Genomic DNA, 19,368 nt, shown 5'->3' on the forward strand with positions numbered 1-19,368 from the left:
AAGCACACTCACATCGCAGAACCACCTCCATTCCTAAGCAAATACCTCCACAAATCTCCTCAACAAGTTGCTGCTCGTCCTTCCTTCTGCTCGTCTCCTGGATGCTGGGCCCCCATTTGATGGGGATACTTGGAAAGTCTATCTGGCGGGGTTGTGTTCCCTTTTTGTACCCTGTTGTCAGTGATCAAAGTGAGCGGGAACAGTCAGGAGCGGTGTTCCACTACTTGTATTTATTTCTGCTTCCCATTCCTCTACTTTCACCATATGCACCATTCTGTATAGCAGATTTGCCCATCCATTTCCCTATGCAAGTGCTAAATTGTACTAGGAGCCTTGGTTACTAGTCACTTACACTATTGGAATACCCTGGCTGCAACACTTGTAATGTGTTGCACTATGCTTCCACCTACCCTCTCCCCTGCCCAGTTCCACTACTTTTTTCGGTACACTTCTACCACTGCCCGGTGGTATCAGGAGTTTACATGTACATACATGGGTTTGTTGTCACCCTTCGGCAGCCTTGTAAGTACTTCCAGACTGCCGTGCATCTCTCGACTTCTCTCCCTCTGGGCTGTGTAGTCCAGTGCCTTCAGCATGTGGCGGTTGCTGTGCTTTCAGGTATCATAGGCAGCTCACTCTTATTTTGTGACTGGATTCGTCCATTCTTCCTATGGATGGTGTTACCTTTTTTGTTGGCGATATGAATTTGTCTTTGAATGCAAGCATTCCAGAAGGGAAAGGAAGGCAGTGGTGAATATCTGATGAATGGGGCATGGATGGAGACAGAGTTCTGCATACAAACAGATTGGCACACAGGTGGTGGACAGGAACATAGGAATTGGGGCCCTCTCTGCTGTCCCCGCACTGCAATGGTTCTAGATGGCTCCCTGGTACGCCTCACATTCGCATTTTTTCAACATAGTGTAAACATGGATGGGAGTTCGTTCTGAAACAATAATGCCTCATCACCACCTCCTGTTGGTGAAGACGGTATCAGGTAATAATATCTCCAACAACAATATGGCCGTAAATATGGCCGTTTGGTTCGCCATAGGCGATATTTTTTATTGGGGATTTATGTGGGAGCGGGATTTGCGGGGGTGTCCCCCGCACATTAAAAAATGATGCAGGGGTTGCAGGCCTGTCCCCCGCAGGGTCCATTGTGAATTTTGCCACAAAAATATGGCAATATTTTTGTATCGCAATATTTTTGCGGCAGAATTATCACATGGAACCGTGAAGACTGCAGAACGCCCTGCGCTTACCGATGGAAATTAGTGATCACATTTGCAGTGATGAAAAAGCATTTAAAATAAAATTGCATTTCATATGTGGTCTCTAAATGTGGGTGTGCTTAAATCCTCAATGGTTTGCCTAACAAAAAAGTGCTTGTCACTGCTCATGGGTGAATTTCATTTGACTGATGTTGGTAGTATGTCTCAATACAATTCAAAATCTGTAGTCAGGGTAACCCACGGGGCATTATCAGAATGGTTATATGTAAGACTGGCACTGATACAAAACTACTTAGGGAAGGGCAGCCCAGAAAGACAAAAGTACAGGATTCAGAAGCCCAGGCTAGAATGATAATGTCTTTGTTAAGCAAAACTAAATACAGACATTGACAATGCTAAGGTTTTTTGGTTTGGCTGTCATATGTACAGAGCAGTCCAAAGTGCCCAAATAAACGAAATGCCATGCCTAAAGTATGGCACTAAGATTGACACCATGACAAATGATACGAGCCAGTACAGTTCTCAGAACTAAACAGGCACAGACTTCAAACAAACCAAGTTGAGCGACATATACAGTAAATTCAAGACTGGGACATCTGGAAATCTTTCTATTAAAGTGATAACCCATTGGTACTGTGGAAGTTCACAGAACCACAGCTTAACAATAAGTTGTGAGAAAAGTTGATTTGAGAAATAATATGGATGTGATGAAAAGTGGGAATGGATGGCGTCATGAATTGGAAGGGTGCAGGTCCAGGAGGAACTTCCTTGACAAAAGTAAGCAAGGAAGCAGGATTGGGTAAATACAGAGACATCTTTTTACCCTCTTGGCATTGTGCCACTCTTCATGACCTTAGCTTTTATTATTTTTCTTTACATCCCAGGGTACACTTGATTGGGATTTCCTGATTATATTGCCACCAGACAAATGATGGTTGCCACCATGTTGAACTGTGCAGGTGCACTAAAAGTTCTGATTCTGAACATTAGGCTAGTCCCGGGTCAACGGGACAAGACCAATGACTCAGTGCCAGATGTTCCATTTGGTATAAACTGGTTGTCATAATGGAACTGTTCATCGGCGCAAGATGTTATCAGAGGCCAATGCCCATCACTTGGTGAGGACGACACCTGAAGACGCATTATATTCGCCATGGTATACCCTCAACTTGTCTGTCAGTTGATCCTATTGGAAATTAACATAAATTAGGAATTTATCCCAAAGAGACAAAGGGATTCATTGGATTATGTGTCCGAGATAAGGCAAGAATAGTAGAACAGAAGGCCTTGTAAGCACCTGTTGACGTAGTGGAGTCAGCTGTTGGCGCCACACAAAAGAGGCCAGGGTAGTTGACTGGCAATGGGTTAATGATATGATTCTGTCTGATTTTCGTGCAAGGCCAAACTGTAATAAACATGTTTTGCTCATCCAATAAAAGTGGTTAAGAGTGTTTGTTTCTGATATTTAAAGATTGCTGCCGGAACTGAGATCTTTTGCGCAACGCTGTACGTCACTGTACTGAAATAATGCCTCCTCCTGAATACACCCTTGCACACAAGAAAAGGTAAAAGTCCTTATTAAAATCAACATTTGATTTACTGGGAGGGTTCTATGTCAGTGCAAGGCCAGTAATTACTTCATAATAATATAGTTCGAAGTAATTACTTGGATATTTTATTTCAGTTATGTTTTTTTTTTATTATTTGGCGGTCACCCATACCCTCCCATTCTCCAAACGACTACCTCTACCACAAGCCCACCCCCCCCTTGTTTACCTCTTTACCCACAAGCCCTTATATATTTTCAAAGTAATTACATCAAAGTAAATTACTTTGAAGTAATTACTGGCGTTGTACTACAAGATATCAATGGGAGGAAATTGAAGAGAGCGGTGGGTGCTATGCATGCAGGGCCACTCAGGGTAGCCATGCTTGATTTCTTCATGTATTATCCTAAAAGAGATTTATTTAGCAGCTATGGGCAGGAACGGGGGGGGGGGGGCTAAGCCTGAAACAGTAACGACTCTGTTATAAGAGGCAATGGCTAGATGAAATGATAATAACGTAAGAGGACTCATAGAATTTAAGGACAAGCTGCAAGGACAGATAAAGCACCTGGGAGCGATGGGAGCATCACAAAACCCCTTCACCTGTGCCCCCGGATAGTGAAGGGAAAATGGAAACTGAACCGGATGATCAAGATAAAGTAACAGTTGAAGATCAGATTGAATTCTTAACGAATGTGCATGCTGCAGCAGAGCGGCCAGAAGCAGACAAATCAGAGGACAGAGCATCTGGAACAGATCAGCTCCTTATAGCAGCTACAACCTGCCAAAACCTATTTTCCTATGCTACTGGGACCTAGCAACTTGAGACCCCAAATCAGGGCCCCAGAATCGGGTCTGCCTGTCTCATAACCCTCTTACACACCATTAGCGACCCGAGGAAGAGAAGTACATGGAAAGGATTCCCGGGAGCTGCAAGCACTAGTGACAGTTGCAGGCAGGGAACAAAACAGATGAGGGAGGGAAGGAACAGCCCCAATTTCTTAATTTACATGTACCATCGACTCCAGGTGACCTTCAAAGCCTGGCGAAAACGCTCCCAAGCATTAGAGAGAACAGTTTGAGTGGTTTATAGAAGAGCTGGACACTTTTATTCAGTGTTATAACCCGTGTTTAGCAGATATGAAGGTGGTAATGCTTGCAGGGATTATTTGAGAAGGCTACCTGACTGGATACAATCCCCACAAATGTGGATACCCCGATACAAGCTAGGGAGAGAATAGGGACCACTATCCCTGAGATCTGCCCTCAAAAGACCGATTGGGCTAAGATAGTGAACTGTAAGCAATATGAATGTGAATCTCCTGCAGACTCTTTAGACAGGCTGAAGGTAGTGTTTGCTTACAATTCAGGCATTACTAAGCCCTGCAAAACTGCACAGGGCGCTATAGTGAACTCCTTGGCAGCTGTACTATTCACTAACATTCAAATATAGGTCAGGAGCATGTGCATAGCATGACAAACTAAATGTTTGGTGGAGTTGTTGCAGTTGCAAATCATTGTGTAGGCTGCTAAGAACAGAAGAAGGATATTTTTTATGGAAAACTGAATGACCTTCAAATGCAAATCTTGCAGAGACAGATGCAAGTGTCATAGAATGCTGCCAAAAGGGGGGGGCACAGAAACAGGGTGGGACAGATGAGACATACATGAAACGAGGGGGGCTATATGGGATAAGATCAACAAAGTCACTGGGGATAACAATGGTAGTATGTAAAGCAGAGACCACAGGGGCAAAGGAGCCAACAGGAAACATGAGGTCCTTGAATCTGAGACAATTCAAAGTTATTTGTCTCTACTCCCCAAGCAGCACCCTCCCCCTTTGAAGCTAGAGACATGCGCCCACTCTGCAAGAACCTCCCTAGGCGTCTGGGCAAGTGGGACCTCAATGTAAGAGACTCCTCCTTAGGTGACAAGAACTCCCGTTCCTATGAGGAACTCCCTAAGCCACAAAGTAGCATACATGGGACTATCTGCTACACAAACTAATGTAACCTCTTCATGTTTGGATGACGGCAATGCTGGAACCAACCAGCCAGGAGAAGGAAAGGAGAATGTCTCTTTAAGAGAAGACACATACTTAACTGGGATGGGTGGAGAAGCAGAGAGTATCCTACGAAGGGGAAGCCCATTGATGTGAGCAAGGCTTGGAGGGGTCGGAACTGAGATGAGCCGTGGAGCCTGTGATTTTCATAGAGCTACAGAATGCCTGAGTAAGACACTGGAGGCCTGGGCGTACTAAACAGCAGAGGAGATATTGTGAAGCAGGAAAGGATCTTAGTTGCCTTCTCCTCATCTCAGCATTTGTTGGACATAGAGAGGGGGAGATGTGGTGAGATTGTAAACATAACCTTGAGGTTAAGGCAAAGGGTTTACGCACGTAACAAGATTGAGACTGAGTTTTGATCATCTTATCAGAGTATTGACAGGGTGTGTGAGAGAATCTCCTGATATGTTCTACCCCAAAGGAGGAAGTTGGCCCCTTATTTATGCCTGCCGATAGTTTATGTGTATAGGGTTCTAGGTGGCTTTCCCTATGATTTGGAGTGGATGAATAACCCTTGTTCTCAGCATTCTGATCTTGCATCATTTGTGCCTTTCCCCCTCTCCCATTTGGGTAATCAACTCCTTCCCTTCTCACTCTGGGATTATGACGGATAGAATGAGATCTAAGGATCTTGCTACATGGATTTGGGTCATGGCAATCAAGATATCCCGAGATGGCATCTGGGACTTCTTCCTCCACTGTCTGGTTAGAATACTGCATCTCTCCTAGGGTACTATCATGAGAGCAACACCAGCCTCTGCCACTCAGGTGTTTCACTCTCGCTTGTCCACCCCCAGGGTTGGGTCTGAAAAGCGAAGGCCCTCCCCTGGCCACCTGAGTAGAGGATTATCTGGGTCTGCATCAGAGAATACCTCTGGCTTCTCACACCAATTTACCACCAAAAATATCTTAGCGACATACTCTCTAATTTTCCCCAAATGTTTTCGGAACAATCAGGTAGGACCGCTAACTTCGTCAACTACATTCAAAAAGCGGCCAGGAAAACTATCAATCAATGTTATCCCCCTGTCACCCTCACATGATCCGTTCTCAGAGAAGGGTAAAGTCACAAATGTCAACCAGTAAACGGCCCCTTGAAGTGAAGTGGTCCGTATACCTAGGGGAAAGATTCTACATGGAATCAGGGAACACCAGTTATCCCCATTTCCAAAGTTCAGTGCATTTGTTTACACTTTAGATGGGGCTTCTGTATCTAATGCCCCATTTTGGAATGTTAGTGCACCTACCCACGCATCTCCATTTGTGTGCATGTACACAATTCCCATCTAGAATTAGAGAGTGAAAGAGCTTGACCTGAATTAGGGAAAGGTACACAATAGACAGGCAGACATCTATTACATAAAGCATCCACTACTTCATAGTTAAGAGCATATAGGCTAAGGTATTCTACACCGGTGAAGGGTTAAGGCATGGCAACCAGAGAGAGGACGAGTCACAATGAGAGACAAGACAGGCCCAAGTCCCACATTTGAGCAGAAGGCCAACCTCAGGGGTTGGCTCAGAAGACTATTCTGACACCTGCTGCACAGCAAGACACACCTGAGTTCCTGTAACCCTGAGAGAGGCTGGAAGGTAGGTCTAGAGCGTGACAGGCATGGAAGAGAACGTCCAATCAGATAGAAAAGCTATCCTTGAGTTCCATATTAGGCTTGTGAGCTATCTGAAAGGATTAGCCCAGTAGCCAGTCCCCATTCCAGCTAACACCCTTGAAGCCCCTTTCACCAGTTCTGTTCTGTTAGAGTGGGTGCTAGGAGTTGAGCTAGAGCCCAGAGAGTGGAGGGATGATTTGTTTTGCAGAAGGCAGGAGGACCTCATGTCAGAGCAAAGTCGAAGGAGGGAAGTCCAGATAGCGGGACACAACTGGAACCTGGAAACTGGTGAACTACGAGACCAAACTGATGAGCCAAGAAAACTGGGGCTGCCTGTAAGTATGAAGAGTTTAGTCACCAAAAAGGGTGACATTATTGAGAGGGATAATTAAGGGGATAGTAAAACCAGTGTCCACATAGAGGAACATAACCAGCAGTGCTCAAAGGGATGAAGAAAATGCAACAGTGACAAAAGAAGATGAGGTGGAGGAGAGGGGCTTTGGAGAGGAGTAAGAGAAGAAGGAGGAGGAAGAAGAGTGGGATAAGAACAAGGAGATGGAGTTGGGGAAGGAGAAGGAGAAGATAAGTGGAGAAGAGAAGGAAAAGATGACTGAGAAGAAGAAGGTGAAAATGAGAAGGAGAGGAAAAAGAAGAATGGGAAGAGACGTAGATGTTCTGGAGTGGTGGGGTGACAGTGGGGACTAGAGGGTTAACAAACATAACAACAAAAGTAGTATAGGGAAAGGCAGAAGACTGCAGAGATTCTAACATAATGTGACACTGAAAAATGGGAAAGTGAGTATGCAGATCAGAAATGGTGATGGAAGCAGAAAGAACAGGGAAGGAAAAAGGTGGTTGATAGAGAGTTTGACATCAGTGGTTGATGAGCTGAATCAAGAGAATATGGAAGGTGAAGCCATTATGACTTCAGATATCAGTGGGTGATAAATAAACAGGAACTTTAAGAGAAATGTCAGAGACAATCCAGCCTATGGAAGTGTAGGGCTAAGAGACTGGAAGGCAAATCATATAGAGTGTAGCTGGCCACCCCTTCACTTTTCCAAACTCTGTCGTTCTAAGCCCAGAACTCTGGGGCATGCCCTGTCTGACGCCCATGGGCCTAATTCCATGCATTCTGTGATATGCATTTGTAGATCTCGAATGGGAAAAATAAATACAGCTTTTAGAGTCCCTGCTTAAGAACTACCCCAAGGCAACTTGATGCACTGACCCAGATTTTCCTTTATCTCCAACTGATTTCATCTTTGTTTCAGTTAGCAGCATCTGGGGGATTTGGTGCAGATCCTTTATTTCCATAGACGGGGTAGTAATATCTTTGCATTATATGCTACCTTTGAAAAACAATAAATAATAAATTTAAAAATAACAACATAAGCTGTAAATAAAGTAGGGAAAAAACAATATGTGAGAAATACATAACTATAAACGGTGCATGTAATCACTGCTGTCCCATACCTATTTCCCACACCTAATAAGATTTAGAATAGATGAGAACACAAAAAAGAGGAAAGGACATAAATATCTTATTCTTATATTGAAAAAAACAGGTGTTAAAAATGCTGCTTACTGAATGCATTCACAATAACAGTGATGGAGAAGATGATCGAAAACATGGAACTTAGTTGAATTAGGGATCACACATGCGATGACCCATTTACTCATTAGATATGGCAACCATCACGCTCTCAATTTAGATCCCATTCTTTTAAGGGTAGAGGAGACAGGGAACTACACACTTCTAAACACCTATGTTTGTGAAAATATGCCTACCTCACAACATCCTCCTCTTGTTAGCAGGGCCAGAACATGATGGTGCAGTTAGTGTACCCCCTGTTAAATGACAAGGAGCAACTTAGTTATGAAATGATGAATAACATCTCAGATGGCTGAATCTCACAAACATTGCAGAGAGACCTGGCCTTCAATAGTGGTGAAATATGCCAGTGTGATGGGTGATTGAGACTTTAAAAAGAGGCATATATTTAAAGGTTGCTCTCTATTTCAGTACATTTGGGTAATTTTTAAATGCAAAATTCTCATGAGGTAAATAATGTTAATCTATGTGGTACTGAATTTTGCCATAATTTGTGAAATCCCCTTGTATGGTGGAAATGAATTTGGAGTTCGGACATTTTACATGATATATTTCTGGAAATCTGAACAAATTATTTCAATTTTTTAACATCAAAGGAAATTAGACATTGGGCATGTGATTTATTGAATTGTTCATACCCTTTGATTTTCCCCATACCAAACCTTTTTGCAGCATTAAAGGAAAACACTTGTTCTTTTTCCAAAATACAACAAATATGTTTCTTAACACTGTTTCCCTTTTCCTCATTTTAAAGGGAACATTAGAAGTAAAATATGAAGGATTTGACCTCATCCTTCATTTTCAATGTTTAATTCTCATAATCAGGCAGGGGTAAAAAGCAGATAGTATTGGAAATTCACTCTGCTTTTACCATTGCCACCATACTTTTAAAGAAGATATGTGTTAGTCAAACAAATGGAAGTTATCTGCGTCATTGCTCAGCATGTCTTAGATTGTTTGTTGTACCACAATATCACAAACACATACAATATTTGACAAAAGGTCACCATGAACTTGCCAGACCTTAATGGCGTGATTCTAAACATTTATTTCATGCAGTGGAGGAATGCAAATGTGCATCCCCTTCAAATGCATTAAAATGTTTTTACTGTATTTACTAAGGGCATATGAAGATCTGCATCTTGGACGCACACATTTAGATTAACTTCCACTTCCTCAATTTTGCCCAATCAAGTTTTTTAAGCAATCAGTTACATACACAATCCGACTTTACCTTCTTTCTTTTACTAATCTCTGAATCTTTTCAACCACTGGGCAGGAAATGTCCCAAACTTCAAGACCGTAGTTTGCTTCAATTTTGCAAAGTCTTTTCTGTCAGCCTTCGACATTTCCATAATAGCACTGCAGCCAGAATAGGGGTAGTCGACTGAGCAACCATGCAATCTTATCAGCATCCACATCTTCTTGTACTTCACAGGCATGCTCAAATGCAGTCAACCAGCCCATGATGGAATTTTGTCATCATACATACTAAGCAGATCTTTTGGAAATCTTGGATGAGAGGAAGAGCCAGACCCATTACCAGATCCTCTAGACGAGCCATTGGCAACTTGTAACTTGGCAATCTCAAACTGGTGATCCCTGTCCTTTTGTTTCTATACTTTCTCCAGTTCTAGCTTAGCCATGCAAAATTCAAGCTCCTTCTGCTTAAACATCAGCTTTTGCCTCTTGAATTCCAGCAAGGCCTCAGCCTCAGAGCCAGCAAAAGAGAAATGGGGCTCTTCATCAACCCTATCTTCACCAAGCCCTCCATGCTGCAGCAACAGTTCTTTCAGTACTGTTACTGGGAGCAGCCCCAACACCTTCTGCACTGTCATAAGAGAGCAAGCTGTGATGTGGCTTTCCTGCCAATGATCTTTTGGATAATTTCAGATTTTGTGCCAGAAGCCGACAAACCTCTTTCTGCACAGATCTTCCTTAGTGTCTCAGACTTGGAAGCATTTGAAGTTAAATTCGCAATTGCTTCCATGATATAAGTGAGTCAGGTGGTTTACAGTAACATTTAAACTAAGATAGAGGGGGGGTCTGGAAATCTCTCTACCAGCATGTACACAGCCTATTGACTTGTTCTTGGGTGGATGGCCCCTGGGAGAGTCTCAACCAAGTCTTTAGCTCACTGTTCTTTTCACAGAGAAGACATTTCCCTGCATATCAGTCTTTGTCCTGCCCAGTGGCAGTTCAGCACCGAAATGCTAGGCAATTCTACCCTGAACAAGAGTACCACAGCAACCCCATACACGTGGTTCAGCCTAGTTGGGCATCATCAGTGAGATATCTGAGTTTCTAGTATAAGTGTAACCTGGGTATTTCATCAGTGCACAACACTGGCTACCTACAATCCTATCCCACTGCTGTACACCAATTTGTTAATATGATTTTCTAAATTCTGACCTGGTGGGCAGATGTTTAGGAGGCACGCCAATTTTAGTGGCACTGGGGAACTTTTCTAAACAAGCCATGCCAATCTATGGTAGCTTGGCCGGCGGTCAAGACTAACTCTCAGGAGGGGTGAGAGTGATCGGAAGCACACAATGAGCACACACAGTACAGCTCCACAGAATACTCTTAGACAAGTGTATAGCAAAAACACATATATATTTATTATAGGACTTAATAATTAAACACAAATAAACCACAGTAATATGAAACAGTTACCACACACGCCGTTCACTATTTAACATAGGACAGATTTTGAAGGAACTTTTGGGTTGATATAACTTAGAAACCCCGCAACCTGATTAAATGCAAAAATTTGCACTGCCGCATTGGTGTGCCATAGAACGGAGACTTTGAGTTCCTCAACCCCGTTTGTTTAATTAGGAAACCAGGCTGCTGTGGTCACACCTTATTACTGTGCCAGAAAAAAAATTATGCTGGAGACTAAGTCCAATTGCTGTTGTGTGATAAGAAAGTTTAATTGATCTGCCCTATTGATTACACGTGTTTCGGCAAGGTGCCTTTCTCAAATCAGGGCTTATCCAACTTTATTTCTCTTGATCATTACTGGAAGTGTAATAACGGGGATCAATCCCAACTGCAAATATCATTGCCGCGTCCCACGTTCAAGCGAAGTGGTATGGAATTGTTTTAAGTTCATTGAATTTTGTATAAATGTACAATTGGGGTTCCCATATGAGTGCAACAACTTCTTACATGATTCTATGTAAGGTTATTTGGTTTTCTATCACTTCTAGAGGTGTTGTAGGTTAGGAATCCCTGTGGAGTTAGCACCAATATTCTTAAGGAAGATTGATTGATGTTTATTGAACTTTTAGCTTGTATTAGCGTGCGCCCAATTACAGTTTTCTAATATTTAATGCCCTAAAATGGTCACACCACGAGATTTTTCACTTGTCCTTTGACCATATTGTTTTTGGCCTTATTCCTGCCTTCTCAGGTCAGGAAATCTGATATACAGCCATGCTCTTGCCCTTGAAATCTACTTGTTTTGCATGCTTGTGATGCCTTTTTGTATGTGTGTGTGTGTGTGTGTGGGCCAGGAAGTGGGTGGGAATGTCTAGTCCCACTCCACATCTTTGGTGCCAGAGAGTCTGGGTGTAAGGCATGACTGAAACCCACAGTGTTTTCTGACTGAACTACTGCCGGCTGTTTGAATGGTGCAGATCATTACCATTGGTGGGCATGGACTTGCTTCCAGACAGGATGACTCCTGCAACCATTTATTTGGATGAGTTTTGGAGCCAGGTATCCTGTGTAGAAGAGCAGTCGACTGAAGATCCATGGACATCTCCCGATGAGGCCTGGCATTACTTCCTGCGTTTGGGCCGGTGTAGCCCTGCTGGACTACCTGATCTGTTATGGCCCTCTGCAGTGCTTCAACTATTGGACTTGTTGGATTAATCAGTCTCAATGCATTCCTGAGGATTCAGCCATCCTGAGCCTTCAGAAATGTCCCTAGACCACCCTGTGAACTGACCAGCTCTCCACAGGTCTACCTGGTTAGATTTGTCACTGTCCTGCCTTCATCACCAAAACATTGGTGGCCACCATCTTCCTGCCAAAATCCCAGCATCAAGGGATCCCGCTCTGGAAGGTCCTCTTCAACCGTCACTGGAAAGATGCCTGCTGTCACCTGTGTGCGGTAGTCATCGCTGGAACTCACCACCCCCCTGTCTGGTGGAGTGTCCTGAGGAAGTCTTAATCAGCACCTTTTGCATTTTTTTTTCGCAAAGGTTTTCAATCCACTCTTCTGCATCTTCGACTGGATCCAAAGGCAAGAAAACCCACCTCCAGTGACCCCCAGTCAAAGTACTTATTCGCCTGGGAAAATTGTAATCAAGGGGGGTAAGTAATTGCAACACATTCACTTCCCCCCTGTTCTCCTTAGAATAAACCTTAGACTAAACATTGGTAATTCCATTCCATCGCTTTTTGATAAAATGGGCCTCATTACACGCTATTAGCGCCATGTTTGCCGCCGGTACCGTACCGAGTCCGCCTTGGTGGATGGCGGAATTACCGCCCTACTCCAAGGTGAGCGGGGGCGGTAATTCCCCAATCCCCATTTACCCTTCCCCATTCCCATTTTTGCCCCATAGGGCATAATGGGAATGGGGAAGGTGCTAATTACGGTACCGCAAATTGCGGTACCGTAATTAGCTCTGAGGTCCCTTTGCGGGTCCCGTCCTTAACGCCTGGAAAAACCAGGCGTTAAGGGAGGACCCACAAAGGGACCTCGTAGTAAGGCGGTATGGGTTTACCGGTACCGGTGCCCTTACCGGTACCGGTAAACCCTTACCGCCTACTGTGTAATGAGGCCCAATATACCTGTAACCTATCTTCTGGAACATTTTCACCACCACAAGAACTCTTCCTACATCTGTCCCCTCCCTTAAGAAGAGGTTTTGTGACTTTAGGGCACAAGGTCCCATACATCAGAGGGATTGGACTTATAAAGTTAGGGTGTTATTCTTGCGAACTGGTTTCATTCTACTGCATCACTAATTACTGTCTTTTATTTGTCCAAGTCGTTTTTATGCATTCCTAAAAACCTAAGGTAACTGTGTATATGTTTGATAATGGAGTATCGTATGATATTACTACCTGCTTGATTCATCTTTCTAGTGTGTTTTTCTGGGCCTATAATGAATTGAATATGTTTGTACTTAACCTTTTTAATTGAATTATTATGTTCTTCAATGTGTGGAATCATAGTGGACCCCGGACCGCACTCACTTTCCCCTGAGACTAATCCTTGACAATATCCACGCTTAACTTGATTGGGTTTGGCTAACCTCTCAGAGTTCCTATAATTAGGATGGCCTCCTAAAATCTTTCCAACAGGCTAGATTCGAGAAATTCTTCATAACATGGATTTTAATTTACACTTAAGATAAGGGCTCTTGAAAATTATGTTTTGGGAGCCTTAACTAGAAATTCCGAATTGGATGAGTCTTTTCCCATTTTATCCTTACTATTCCATTTTTGTTTTTATATCTTCACTACCATTTTCAGGGTAAAATAAGATTCAATGGCTCTTCAAAAGGATGTTTCATCATCCTTCTGTGTGAATAAAACCTGAAAATTGAAATACTGATTGAAATGCTAGTCATCAATCACTTGTCATGTATTATTTTAAAATGAATGGTTGAGATTGCAAACATGTATTCTTGATGGTGAGTCCCTCTAAGAATGTGCCATGATGCAGTATAAGAATGTTGTCTTTGAAACATTCAAGACATCCCCCAGGAGGTCAGATGATGGGCCTGATCATGACCTCAGCGGTAACGCTAACGCTATTAGCGCGGGGGCTATTAGCACGACCGCCATAGCCCCCGGCGCTAATAGCGCGGGATCACGAGTTGGGCGGACTTGGAAGTCCCCATTCCCCATTGAGCCCATTCGGGAATGCCCCGTTCCCCATTGGGCTCAATGGCGAAAATTTGCACTCTTACCGCCGGCGGATTTCCCGCCGGCGGTAATAGCGCAAATTTTCGGCGGATTTCCCCCCAGCCAAGAGCTGGGGCTAAATCCCCGAAGCCCTGATTCGGCAGACCCTTAAATCCGGCGGTAATAGCGCTACCGCCGGATTTAAGGGTTACTGCCGAGGTCGTGATCAGGCCCAATGACACTTCATATGGGCTCTGGATATGTAGTCTCCCTACCGCTGCACTCTCTACTTGGTTAAAAAGAGGTATTTTATAACAGGAGGGGACAAGAATTCAGCCGGTCACAGTATCATACAGTTTTGGAGAACATGTTAACATATACCAAAAGAATAAGTAAAAACTGGATAATCATATTCATGTTGCAGTCAAAGTCAGAACCCAAAGATGATCCTAACCCAAATGTTCACATATCAACAAAATATGAGAAAAAATTCCTCAGTCCCCTCTCCGTTCGGATTGCAGGACAAGCTTTTGGTGCTTGTTTAAAAAAAGTAAAAAAACACACTAAATCCTTTTCTGTTCAGGCTCCGAAACGTTGGGACACTCAATCTCAAAATGCCTGATCCGTTTTTCCCATTCTGCATACCTTTATCTTATGTTTTTCCTCAATCATAGCTCACTGAACACTAAGAGATCCCTAGAAGTATGTCGTGCTTCATTAAAAAGTAGAAGATACATTTATTGCACACTCTGCCATTTGTGAAGACCTACCAGTATTCTTCACACCCCTAAATTTTAAGACCGGCATCAAACAAACATTTCAAAATGGTTTTCATTTGTTAGGGACAAAGTGATTTATGTGGATGGAGTCCATCCTCTGAAATAAGACATTCATATGCTATATCCTTTCACTGATGATGATCACAACTAAACCCATCACAATCGGAATGCATAACTGTACAGTGCATTGTTCCCCAGGTGTAATCCTGGAAAACGTGCATGCCTCTGGATGACTTGGTGCCTCTCTCACTTGGTAACCCAATGCACTGGGCTACTGCATTGAGGGCAGGCTCTTCTTCAAAGACCATGCTATCATGACATCAAAGCAGTCTGGTATCAGATAAGCCATCATTTCAAATCAAAACTTTGCCTCAGGAATATGCATTTTACTGCATTCTACTTCAATGTCAATGTCCTGTCCCTGTGCCACATTGGTCAGGATAACCCACCGGTCACTGGCCTACTAGGCACTATACTGTTACTACAAAAAGATGTGCCTTATGCAGCTGCCATCTAATTATGATTTACAATCCTTTTTTTTTTGTTTCTTTTTGTAAACGGCACATAATATATGGAAGACTCCAATAACTGTATGAAAATCTGTACTAGATCTGTAATTAGATCTACATCACTACACTTATCACAGATGAGTTATGACTCCTCAGTTGCTGTTGTCAGAAGGAGCACACTGTGTGAAAGGCAATTTTCTGCACAATTCTAAAATACCTCCTTAGAAAATGTGTTCTTCACTTCAGACAATCGGAAAGTGTAAACTCCAGAATTAAAGTACTTATACACCTTTATCCAGGGGAGTTGCTAGGTCTGGAAAAGACCCAGGGCTATGCTGATGTCGGAACTGCTGGGACTGGGGGCTAGCTAGTCTTTTGGCTGTAGCTCCTGAGATTATATCCGGGGCTACAACCAAAAGATCAGGGGCTATAGCCCCCTTAGCCCCCCCTAGCAACGCCCCTGCCTTTATCTATGCTCCTCCTTTGTTATTATCACACCTTTCAGGTATCTAGCCAGTTAGGGATGTAATGGAGTCTCTAACTGCCTGTAAATTTTGCATTCAGAATGATGCACCCAAAATGGCCGCTGTAAAAGGAGACATGAGCAAGGTGTGCATATTTCTTGTCTCAGACTAAGAAAGAGACCAAGAATCCAAGGAGATGATGGTGGTAATATGAGTTGTACTTAATAAAATCTCCCATGTTTTACATTATAAAGATATTGCAGAGTTCTGTGACGTTATAAAGATACTCACCTTCAGCCTCATCTGTCTATGGTAACATAACTTCTGTGTTGTGCAACATCCTTTAAAATACAGTAGGGGTGCTGAGTCCCCTAGATCACAGAGAACAATGACATGGTGAGATTGTTGCTCCAGAAATTACCAAGTTTGTCTCTGTCATTCAATGCTGATCCATCACTGGTGTTTATTTATTTATTTGTTTATTTCACTTACAAAGCGGGCTAAACCCGAGGGTTGGGCAGGGATTCAATGCATGAATAGGATGAATCTCACAGGAACTTAGTGTTCAACTCAGTGTTCATGCCCTTCATGCATGTGCATGGGGAAACAATGTGCAATCTGCTGTGTGTGCATGCAGGCACGATGGAAATCAGAAACCAAGGCCACCATTGCAAAAACAGCAGTATTCATTTGATTTCACCAGATTGTCTTTCCAAGGTACAGGAGAAATGGGCCAAGAAATACTTGGCATAAACACAGAAACAATCAAATTACTATTTCAAGGTGTTCAATGTTTCATGTAATACGTACCAGGCTGGGTGTATACAAATAGCTATATTTCAGAATTCTTAAATACAGCATTGTTTTATTCCAAGATATGGTGCAGTTGGCTCTCCTCTTGACATATGTAGCGGCAGGGGCCCTGGTACTTTTTCCATGTTTGTTGGTGGGTGTTGGGTTCATGGTCTTGGCGGTGCCTATATTGCTGCCCATGTAGAGATATCTATGATTCACCAGTGTCTGCAAGCGTAGTATGTTTTGCTGTCTGGTTCTGTAAAGTGTGAACTATGGCGTCGTGCACACATTTTCAGATGTCCCTTAAATAACCGAGGACAAAAAAAGGGGGAAATTACCACCCTCCACCTTTACCCCACCTATCTATTTTGATTAAAACATGTGCAAACATTTCGAAAACAAGTGAACAAAAAAGCTCAGTCATCTCTACTTTTTTCTACGAATTGTGTTATGGGGCTCACACATTGCATTTTTGTTTGATTCAGCCAAAGTGAGGCAACACACTGGCAGGTTAGTCATACTAGTGTTTGTCGTGTACTTATTTTGGATTTGTGTGATATCACAATAGTGTTTGTCCTTGGATGGTGATTTGTCATACAGGACCTGGTGGTCTTTTTGTGATGTCAGAATCCTGACATAGTTTGTTCTGTGTAGTAAGGTCTTGTTCAACACAGCAATTTTCTGCGATATCTCAATCCTTCAGAATGCTTCTGAAGCAGAAGGTTGTTGCACGTTGTGTGTTGCTTTCCGTTGCGGCAGAGGTACTGTCTATCAGCTAATTTGGCCATATTCTTGGTTGCTGTCTGACGTTCTATTGTTAAGTCTTTTTTTGTTTATTGTTTATTTAGTTAAATTATTAACCTTTAACATTTTAAAATATAAACACACATTTGACAATGCTAACAAATAACATGCATTAATGTTAACATTCACTGAAAAAACAGACATATTTCCAATACACGACATATCTTATAAAATTCCTATAGTACATCATATTATATTCCCTTCTCAAACCTTTGTCCTGTGTTTTCCTTGTGAATTTTGTATTCCTGTACTTGCTCTGTCGAATAAGTGTCCTTTACACTAATGGTTCTTCATTGTGGGACAAAACATGGAGGCCACATGGTATTAGAAATGCTGCTGCGTTTGTGTTCCTCTGGGGGCACTAAGCAAGTCTTTGTGCATGGGGAGTGTCTGCCTTACTTCAGATGCAAGGAGACTCCTTTCTCACCCTGGTAATCTTGAGCTCTGAACCAGTCATATGAGTCTGTCATCTTTGCCATGACCACTCACCCAGAATGCTTTGCTGGGTTCTCCAGATTGGGGAGGGGAGAGGGTCGATAGTCGCTGCTGGAGTACTCGTGTAGGAGGCTAGTTAAGGGTGGAGGAGGCTGTCTCTCTATCACTTGTAGTTTTCGTCGCTGATGGGGGTTTTCTTTGCTCATTGCCACTTGCAAAGGTAGTGAGGCAGTGAAGCAGTGCCATCTCTGTAGTTGAATACAGTATATGTGTACAGCCCCACAGGCTGCTTGCTGCTTTCTCTAGTCGCAACCACACACCTTTTCAAACACTAATATTCTTCGCATGGATGTTGACTGGACTGCAGAACACTGCTAACATTGCACTCACCAACACAGTACGCCCTTCTGAAAGAAAAAAAAACCTTGTGTAGACCGTGGCCATGCCCTGTTGCAATTATGTATGCCCCCGGCACTGAAACCTGAAGAAACCATGCAATCATATTGTACATCAATGTTATTTCTCCCACCACTAACAAAATGAGGTTGTAAAACGTGACCCTTCTCGCCAACATTTCAGGAACGATATCGAAACCCAGCTATCTTCGAGCAAACTCCCACAATCCGACTGCTAATCCCTAACCAGTGTTCACAGTCAGTGTGTCTCCAAACTGTTCCTACATAAGGTACTTCACACAATTTTTCTATGTAACCATTTGCCTCTGTGCTGTAATAAAACACTGAATTTAGAGCAAACGACATGTGTTACTCAGAAAAGTAACAGTAAAGCTCTGGTATATTAGGAATTGATAGATAAACTCAAAAATAGCCTTGCACAATGGATGCCGAAAAATGTGTTATCATTGTTCTTTAATAATTGTCTCGCTTATGGATGGTCTTTCATCTAGGAAGGCTAAATTAGGTGATTTTATGCCAACCGTCTTGGTGCTCTACTAAGCCTCTCAGGCACTCGATATTCATTTGCTTTGAGGCAGGGGATGTGGTGGGGATGTCAGCACAGGGCAGACTCCAAACCTACCACAGATATGACTTGCACATAGATGTCTGTCTTCACATTGACTGTTAGGTAACCAGTATCTATTTCCTAGGCCATTACACAGGATGTGCATTAGTTTCACATTACTCGCAAGCTTACAATTCCGAGAGTAAGTTCAAAGTGTGTTGGCAAGATTTACCATTCTGTGAGATTACCGAAATCTTTGGGTTTTACCCCAGGGAGATTTCAATGTAAAAATAGTGAGAGTGTGCTGTGCCATGGCCTGTGAATATGTTCTACCTGAGTCAATGGATGCCCTTGGAACCTTTTAAAATAATCAATGGCTCCTGCACAAAGAATATCTCCGGTCAAACATTTCACATGAACGAACAGATCATTTTAGACACAATTATATTAAAATAACATTTTGACTAAACTGCGTTTTTATTTTCATATGCCACAACATATATATAATTGCTCCTACCTTTTTAACAAATAATTTCTGTCATTCAGAATACTTTCTCCCTTCATAAATACATTGAGCAAATGTAAGAAAGGAGTGAGAGCATGGTCTAATTCCAAATTAGCACAGTCTCCAACAGACTTGATTAAAGGCAATTCTATTTAACATTCGACAGTTTAA

Source organism: Ambystoma mexicanum, chromosome 7q (genome assembly GCF_040938575.1).
Source record: "Ambystoma mexicanum isolate Mex_15411 chromosome 7q, UKY_AmexF1_1, whole genome shotgun sequence".
In the NCBI taxonomy this organism is placed as follows: Eukaryota; Metazoa; Chordata; class Amphibia; order Caudata; family Ambystomatidae; genus Ambystoma; species Ambystoma mexicanum.